Below are 9,712 nucleotides of genomic sequence, written 5' to 3' on the forward strand. Positions count from 1 at the left end.
GCAACCGGTTGCTTATGCATCCAGAAGTCTGTCTAAGGCTGAGAGGGCCGACAGTATGATTGAAAAAGAAGCGTTAGCGTGTGTTTACGGGGTAAAGAAAATGCATCAATATCTGTTCGGGCTCAAATTTGAATTGGAAACCGACCATAAGTCGCTTATATCCCTCTTTTCTGAAAATAAGGGGATAAATATGAATGCATCGGCCCGCATCCAGAGATGGGTGCTCATATTTTTTTTTATTTTTTTTTTAATCCAATTTCGTTCCAGATCAACTCTAACGCCAAAGATCACTTTGCGCCAATATGTTTGATCTTAGGCCAAAAGGCCGAGAGGCGAAGTTGCACCGTTCCTGGAAATATTGCAATACCAGGTCGGTGCATGGAGTGGGTGGGGCATGCCCCTGATCCAGCTCCCTGTCCAAAAATCAATTCAATATCATGTTCCCATAGGGGATATTAAACTGATAAGAACAGATACTACACTTGATCTTAGCCAAAAGGCCGGATGGGTGCTCATATTTTTTTTTAAATTATTTTATTCGTTGCCAATCTTTCCAATTCTTTGTCAGATCAACTTGTCAGATCATAAACGCCAAAGGTCACCTTACGCCCAAACAAAGATCACTCTGCGCCATTGATTTTGCTCTTAGCCAAAAGGCCTAGAGCCAAGGCTGCACCGTTCCTGGAAGTACTGCAATACCAGGTTCGTGCATGGAGTTGGATGGGGCGTCCCCCACCCATCTCCATGGAGGTGGACGGGGCAAGCCCCCCACCCACCTCATTTTGCCGGATGGGTGCTCATATTTTTTTTTTTTTACATTTTTTTTTAATTTTATTTTTTTTATTTTTTTTAAATTTTTTGTAGCCAATCTTTCCAATTCTTTGTCAGATCACAAACGCCAGAGGTCACCTTGCACACATCAAGGATCACCCTGCGCTAATGCTCTTAGCCAAAAGGCCTAGAGCCCAAGCACCGTTCCTGGAAGTACTGCAATACCAGGTTCGTGCCATGGAGGTGGATGGGTCAGCAACCCCACACACCTCCGTGGAGGTGGATGGGTCAAGCCACCCCACCCACCTCCTATTTCCAAAAAAGCAAGCATATACCTTCCTGATCCAGGGAGAACCACCTTGGGGTTATGGTGGTTACTCCCCTGTCAGGTCAGTTACGCATGATCTTAGCCAAAAGGCCGAGAAGCGATGGGTGCTCATATTTATTTTTATTTTTTTTTTTGAAATTCGTAGCCAATCGTTCCAATTCTTTGTCAAATCACAAACGCCAGAGGTCACCTTGGGCCCATTCAAGGATCACTCTGCGCCAATGCTCTTAGCCAAAAGGCCTAGAGCCACTGCACCGTTCCTGGAAGTACTGCAATACCAGGTTCGTGCCATGGAGGTGGATGGGTCAGGTCCCCCACACACCTCCGTGGAGGTGGATGGGTCAAGCCACCCCACCCACCTCCTGTTTCCAAAAAAGCAAGCATATACCTTCCTGATCCAGGGAGAACCACCCGGAGGTCATGGTGGCTACTCCCCTGTCAGGTCAGTCACGCATGATCTTAGCTTAGCCATATTGTCGCATACAACTATGCCATCCGCCACAGGCCAGGCACAGAAAACTATGCCGATGCTCTCAGTAGGCTACGATTGCCCACCACCGGGGTGGAGATGGCACAGTCTGTAGATTTAGTTATGGTAATGGAAGCATTCGAGAGTGAGCAATCACCTGTTACCGCCCGATAGATTAGAACCTGGATGAGCCAGGACTCCTTACTGTCCTTAGTAAAAACTGTGTGCTCCACGAGAGTTGGTCTAGTGTCCCGTTAGAGATGCAGGAAGAAATAAAGCCGTACCAGCGGCACAAAGATGAAATGTCTGTACAGACAAACTGCCTCCTATGGGGTAATTGGGTAGTGGTGCCAAAAAAGGGCAGGGACATCTTCATTAGTGATCTCCACCCAGGCATTGTAATGATGAAAGTAATAGCCAGATCCCACGTGTGGTGGCCCGGTATCGATGCAGACTTAGAGTCCTGTGTGCACAAATGTAATACATGTTCCCAGTTAAGCAATGCACCCAGGGAGGCGCCACTAAGTTTATGGTCTTGGCCCTCCAAACCGTGATCTATGGTTCATGTCGACTATGCAGGCCCATTCTTGGGAAAAACATTTTTAGTGGCTGTAGATGCGTACTCCAAGTGGATTGAATGTGTGATAATGTCGGCAAGCGTGTCCGCTGCCACCATTGAAAGCCTACGGGCCATGTTTGCCACGCACGGCCTGCCTGATGCCCTTGTAAGTGACAATGGGCCATGCTTTACCAGTGCCGAATTCAAGGAATTCATGACCCGCAATGGGGTCAAACATGTCATGTCTGCCCCGTTTAAGCCAGAGTCCAACGGTCAGGCAGAACGAGCAGTTCAAATAATCAAGCAGAGCTTGAAAAGGGTAACTGAAGGCTCACTTCAGACTCGCTTATCTCGAGTCCTGCTTAGTTACCGCACAAGACCCCACTCGCTCACCGTGGTCCCTCCCGCTGAACTGCTCATGAAAAGGGCACTTAGTCCACCCTGATCTACACTAACAGATAGAGAGCAGGCAGCTTCAACGGAATACATATCACGATCATGCAAATGTGTCACGCGAAATTGAAGTAAATGATCCTGTATTTGTGTTGAACTATGGACAAGGTCCCAAGTGGATTGCTGGCACTGTTTTGGCCAAAGAGGGGAGTAGGGTGTTTGTGGTGAAACTCGCAAATGGACTCACCTGCAGAAAACACTTGGACCAAACGAAACTTAGATTTATGGACTATCCAGAACAACCCACAATAGACTCTATCTTTTTTGACCCTCCAACACATACACACAAGTGGCAACCGACCCAGCGGTTGACCACAAAGCAGAACCAATCACCCAGAGCAGCCCAGCAAGACTCACCACCCCCAGCAGTCCAGCAAGGCCAGCTGCGCAGCAGCCCAGCGAAGGACCAACAAACGACTCACCAACACCAGCATTTGCACCGAGACGATCAACTAGGGAAAGGAAGGCCCCAGATCGACTCACATTGTAAATAGTTACACTATTGACTTTGGGGGGGGGGGGGGAGTGTTGTTATGTATGTAAACATGTAATTACCATGTCTAACCACCAGAGGGCTTATTCCCTGGAGTCCCAAGGGATCCCACAATCCCTTGGGAGCACCTGTATATAAGGAGGCCTCACAGGCTATAGAGACATTCTGAGATTTGTAATAAAGGACTACAGTCACACTTACTTTGAGCTTGCAGTATCTAGTCTGACTCTTTATCCAAGACTTAACAACTGTATTTCTCCAGTGATTTGAGGTGTCTACTGTATATGGTCCCACCCACCCTTTCCTTCAACGACTGTCTGTCCCACCTGTGACAGAGATTGTAATTCCCATATTGGACTGTTCAGTCACCTCAGAACTCGCATTTAGAGTGGAAGCAAGTCGATTCCGAGGGACTGCTTGTGATGAAATGGCAGAGCAGGCTCAAGGGGCCAAATGGCCTCCTCCTGCTCCTATTTCTTATGTTCTTATGTTCTTATTTTCTTATATAAAAAATCAAAATACTGCAGAGGCTGGAAATCTGAAATATAAAAAATCTAATAGTGAAATAAGATAATGAACTGTGGAAGTGATTTCCTATAACGCTAAATATCTATTGGTCTATGATCGTTTCTTTCCACTGCTTAAATATAGTTCTATTCCAGCTTTAAGTAAAATAATTTAAAAGAAACCATTCAAAATAGAATAGAATGCGTAAAACATGATTATGTCATTCTTCCAAACAAAATAAGTCACAAAGCAGCAGAAACAGTGCAGGAGCCAAAAATAACTAAAATAATCAAAACGTTTGGTTACCTGCATGTGCAGCAAATACAGTTTAATCCTGATAAGCACATAACTAATTCTCCAGGAAATGTTATGCTGACTTGCTCAGATCAGGTCTTTCTACATACTGTGAGTGCATGGAATGGAAATGTGATTATAAGACACCTCAGTGCTCCATTGACTGTGAAGGGCCAGGAAAACACAGCTTGACCTGGGTAGATGGCATTTGAACAGAAACTCACTGTTCTAAATGGGAGCAGACGGTGCCTACATGGGTCACCTCCACAACCTAATCGCCTAAAAAAAAGTTGTCTCCATTAAAATAAATTATTAAAGCAAATGTGAACTATTCACACATTCTTTACTTGTATAAAACAGCATCAGTGATAAACCTGTACTGAAGAAGAACATTATTGTGGTAGGGGCACTAATTTTTCTTAATCTTCTCTCCTCCTCTCCAGAAGTCTTGCTGGGGTACGGTTCCATGAGTGCCAGATACAATCTAGTACCTTACCCAAGAGGCTATTCTTCATAGGAACATGAATGTCAGCAGACTATTCAACCATGAAGGTATCACAGCTGAGCCTGGCCCTGTTACTATGTAGCATTCACAGATGCACGTTCAACCATTGAATAGAGATTAATTGATTGATTTTTTACTATTCCCAAGCCTATGAGTATTAATTTCACTTATAATACCTCTATCATCATCACGGCTGACATCAGCTGAAAGTACATACTGGAGATGGAAGCTGGGGCCTTCCTGCTCAGTGCCACATTATATTTTATGTTTACTCATTGAGCCAGCTGCAGAGCCAGGAGAATTTTCAATGTACTTTCTGTTATTTTAGGTCTCCCATAAAAAGTCTTTCAAATCCCTTTCTTGGTAACCAAAATCATTGCCTTATATGCTTCCTGCACCCCCATGGTGAATCATGTCTCAGGTTGAGTAGTAATTACAGTAGCATTCCACAGACATAAGCCAAGGGCTTCATCAACAACCCATGTGTTGCTATCACGAGGAGTGAGAACAAGCTGTAATTATGGCAACTTTTTCCTAATGCCTATTTGCTTTCAGAGGCTGATTGCCAATAGCACATAAACAACTCAATGATCTATAAAAAACGTTTACAACTCTTGAACAAACCTATCCAACTACAAGCTCAATAAATGGAACCAATCTACGTTCAACCAGTACTCACACATACCTCATTATTACATCTTCTCCGACCACAAAATGGTGTCACAGGCGCTGGGAAAATGAAGGCACAGAGCATTTTGGGCACACACTATATTGCAACATACAACAGAAAGATCCACTGTACCAATCCAGAATGCCACTTATAATATATAAATTTATCTTTAATTTTTAATTGAACAATTTAAAAGTAACATGCATATTGCATAAATAGCTTACAGGATACTACAGAGGCTGAACATGATATCTATTTCAAGTGTCAGAAGACCTGTGTAGCCCAAAAGTGGTTTATGTGCTCTACGTCACTTACTCCAGAACTTCACATGCACTCTATATGTATCGCCCCATGTTTTTTGATATCCTTTATCTGTTTTTGCTCCTACTGATCCATTGTTACGGTGGGGATGTCAAATTGAGTGTTCTCATATTACAATATAGTCCATACTTTTCACTATATTGTGGTTTCTAGAGCAGTGTTTTAAAACTAATGTGATGCCCATTTTTCACAGGATTGCTTTTGCTCCAAAGATATAGCATGGGACCACCAATAGACGCCCAGACACCATACAGCTCCACAGGCCAGAGCACAACCCAAACATTCTCCCAGCCACAAAGCAAACACTGTGTCAAAACTACAAGACAAACAAAGTAACTTGCTTATACAAATCCCATTATTAATTTTCTCAGTCTGATATTGCTCTTTCTCAGCAAACTTCAAGTTTGTTCCTCAGTAAAAATAAATTATTAAATAAAATCCACAGTAAAATCTCATTGTAGTAATTACCAAAGCAGTTCTTGTTATCAAGGGGTCATTTCATTGGGGATGAAAACCCTTTACTCATTTTAGAGGCATTTCACTCACACCCACAATGTTCTACAGCAATAAGAAGTTCAAGCTTGTAATCAGAAACAACATGGTTTATCTGTAGTTATGTTAATAGAACTAAACTTAGAATCCTGCTGCTGCCCATTTTATCATCTCTTCCTGATACTTGGAATTGGTAATGACACTGGCAAACATATCCATGTGCATTTCTATTCGGATAAAACAGAGACAGATCACCTATGAGACATAAGCAATTTAGTACTATATTTACTGCACACAACCTCAGCCCATCATCAAACGTTCTGCAATCCAATGAGTGTGTTTATTTTCTACTTATTGTATTTAAAGCTGATGGCTTGACATTTCCATGGGAGTTATCCTAATCTCTCACTGTAACTTCAGCGGGAGATCGGCAGAACTCCCCGAGAAACAGCATAACTGTCTAAAACAGTAGTTTGCACCCTTTCCCCATGGTTGCCGCCGAAATTACGATGGGAGATCAGGTGAACCCCGCAGAGATTTCCCTCTGGTATATTCAAGGGTATTCCAATACCAGCCACACATAAAACAGAGAGATTACAAAAGGAGATGTATTTAAAAACACAGATTCTGTAAATCTGAAATAAAAAAAGAAAGTGCACAGAAGGCCCATCAGGATCTGAACGAAAAATGTAGGTTAACCTTTCAGACAAGACACTTCATAAAATCTCTGCTATTATGCAGTGATACACCTGAAATGAACTTATTTTTCTCTCATTCTTTTTGACCAATTGAGCATTTCCAGCATCTTCTTTTTTCATGCTAAATTCCAGCGGTGGCTGAGGAGCCTATCCTAAAGACTTACTTAGTCCAGCTCCACATTCAAAATGTCCCCAGTCGTACAACAGCATTGCTGCTAGTTCTTCTTTTAATCTTCTTCAGTCAACTCTTGATTTAAAGCATTTTTTTTCTCTGAGAAGTTAAGCGAAGTGGGCATGAATAATCAGCAGCAGCTGGTGAAAAATGGGTCCCTTCAGTCCAGAGATCATCTCCCCTGTGTGTTACAATTACACTCCTAGTGACCTAGAAACACTTAAGAAGCATGCCCAGTTGGATAACACGTCAAGTATATAGGGTGTCCTGATTTGGTGTAAAATTGCTCATACACAAAGCAGTCACTATTAATCAAATCTGTGACCTGCCAGCATCATTCAGACACTTGAACCACTGAGAGGACACTCCTCTAAGCTTATATATGCAATGATATTGTTGTGGTTTTCATGCGAGAAGTGCCATTTTGCAATACCTAAGGAATATATATTCAGCCTGGCTTCAATTGAAATAAATCCATTTCTTAAATCAATGAATCTCTGGTTATAAATCATAAGGCATGTACTGACAACTTGAGCAACATTAAAGGCTTTAGATTAAGGATGAGTGAACAGGCATCTGAACCAAATTGAACACAGTGTAGTTGCCCATAGGGGACAAACATTTTGTTTCTAGAAACCGTTTGATTTACAGAAACTATGTTTCTCACTTATATTAAGCAAATCATTGGTAGTTTACTCACATAGAAACATAGAAATTTACAGCGCAGAAGAAGGCCATTTCAGCCCATCGTTCCCGCGCCAGCCGACAAAGAGCCACACAGCCCTCGGTCAGCAGCCCTGAAGGTTACATATAAACTTATGAACAATAAACAATGGCAGACAGGTAAAGAACATCCGGCCCAACCAGTTCGCCCAACACAACTGCGATACCCCATGCATCACAACAATTTACACTCCACCCCACTCGATGTGCTCCAAAAAAAGAGAATGCGGAGAACATGAAAAATATAATTGATCTTAGCATTCCATATTTATCTTCCTGGTATCCCTGCAACACAATGATTATCCACTGAAATCCAGAAACATTCTCTTAACTTTGTCAGTGTTTCTTCCTATTTCAGCATGGGCACATTAATTTGGGAACTGAGGAAAATGATAGTCCTTAAAGAAATGACACCACTTAAATTTTAATTCTTGCTGTCGAGAATAATTAACACAACTTATTTTTGCTAGCTTTTTTTCCATTTTCCTTTGTTATCTAACACTGAAATTAAACTCAGTAACTAAGCCTAACATTACTTTTTGGAGTGTAACAAAAGATGTTATTAGAGGGAGAGGATGTGTTCTAAAAAGAGGGTATATACAGGTTCTATATGCTGAAGAAGCCATAAGGAAGTTGTGGTTTATCAGAGTGGAGGAAAGAAGGCTTTATAATTTAGATTAATAGACATTATCCTAATAAGTGATAGAAAATAGTATATACATGTTAAATACTTCACGATGGGGTTTCCTCCCTGTACTGGATCCTGGCATACACTAATGCATATTACAGGTTTTATGTTTTTCAGTGAAATGTTTTGTGAATTCAACTGTAACAGATTTGATTTTCCAAATAAGCTGTGATTGACTAAGAATGGTTTGTACTGAAATATTTCACTCCTGATCTCATCACTCCTGGGCAAATGGTAAATGAAAACCAGATTAATGCAGACGGCATTCCTAAGAATTCTGTTTATCTTAACATCCAAAACAGCGAAAAAGAAAACATACTGTGAATTCCCATTGAAAATAATGGAAATTCCTGAAATGTCTGGGCGGGAAAGGGTTTGTATGATTGAAGTGGAATAGTATTGAAATGGCCTGTGTATTTGTGATGTCATTTAAATGAAAACCTGCTATTGCAGTGTGTCAGTCAAAAAAGTGACATTAAGAGACAAAGCTGATGACCTTGATCAGAACCCCATCATAGCTACTGCTGAATTCTGCCCTCCAATTCATCACTCTCTACTTTCAACCATTACATTCTCCCCAACCCCTAGAATGCATGATAATCTATCCCTTTTAGTTTACAAAACAACCAGAATCAAACACTTCAGCAAATGTCATGGCGTTGCTGATGATTGCTGTCCCTCTCGAAACTCTGATCTTTTTCTAAATTGGAAGGTAATAATAAACCTTATATGACAATAAAACAAAAGAATAATACTGTGGATGTTGTAAATCTGAAATAAAAACAGAAAATTCTGGAAATACTCAGCATGTCAGGCATTATCTGTGGAGAGAGAGAGAGAAACAGAGTTAGTGTTTCAGGTCGATGACCTTTCATCAGAATTGGAAATCTCCTCACATTTGTTTTCCGTAATTTTCTGTTTTTTTTAAATGACACAAACGGGATAAGAATAATTCAAAATAATCTTCAAAGTAGTTTCTAATGTGACTTTTTTGTGATTCTAAAATGTGCCACCTGATCAATTTTTAAAGAATTTTCCCAGTGATTTTCTCCCCTCACTCAGCTACACTTGAAGGCACTGACACACCAGCCGTTCAGTACCTTGCCCAATTGGCAGGATAATCATTCATTCATGCTATCCGCCACTGGGAAAGTCGTCACTAGAGTCCTCCTCAACTGGCTTCTCTCTGTGGCCGAGGAGCTCCTCCCGGAGTCACAGTTCAGATTTCGTCCCCTATGGGGCACAACGGACATGATTTTTGCAGCGCGACAGCTGCAGGAAAAATGCAGGGAACTGCAGCAGCCCTTATACATGGCCTTCTTTGACCTTACAAAGGCCTTTGACACTGTCAACCGCGAGGGTCTATGGAGTGTCCTCCTCCGTTTCGGATGCCCCCAAAAGTACGTCACCATTCTCCACCTGCTCCACGACGACATGCAGGCCATGATCCTTACCAACGAATCCATCACTGACCCAATCCACGTCCGGACCGGGGTCAAGTAGGGCTGCGTCATCGCCGCAACCATCTTCTCAATCTTCCTGGCTGCCATGCTCCACCTCACAGTTGAC

At 42.0% G+C, this 9,712-nt stretch overlaps 1 non-coding gene and 1 pseudogene across 1 annotated transcript; both read right to left on the reverse strand.

Moving 5' to 3' along the window:
- Positions 1 to 333: 333 nt before the first annotated feature.
- On the reverse strand, positions 334 to 511 carry LOC139274201 (U2 spliceosomal RNA; annotated as a pseudogene).
- A 492-nt stretch (positions 512 to 1,003) lies between these two features.
- On the reverse strand, positions 1,004 to 1,201 carry LOC139274315 (U2 spliceosomal RNA). The gene has a single exon (XR_011595446.1). It is a non-coding gene; the product is annotated as a U2 spliceosomal RNA (small nuclear RNA).
- Positions 1,202 to 9,712: the final 8,511 nt, after the last annotated feature.

The sequence above is a fragment of the Pristiophorus japonicus genome, chromosome 9, assembly GCF_044704955.1.
Source record: "Pristiophorus japonicus isolate sPriJap1 chromosome 9, sPriJap1.hap1, whole genome shotgun sequence".
Classification (NCBI taxonomy): Eukaryota; Metazoa; Chordata; class Chondrichthyes; family Pristiophoridae; genus Pristiophorus; species Pristiophorus japonicus.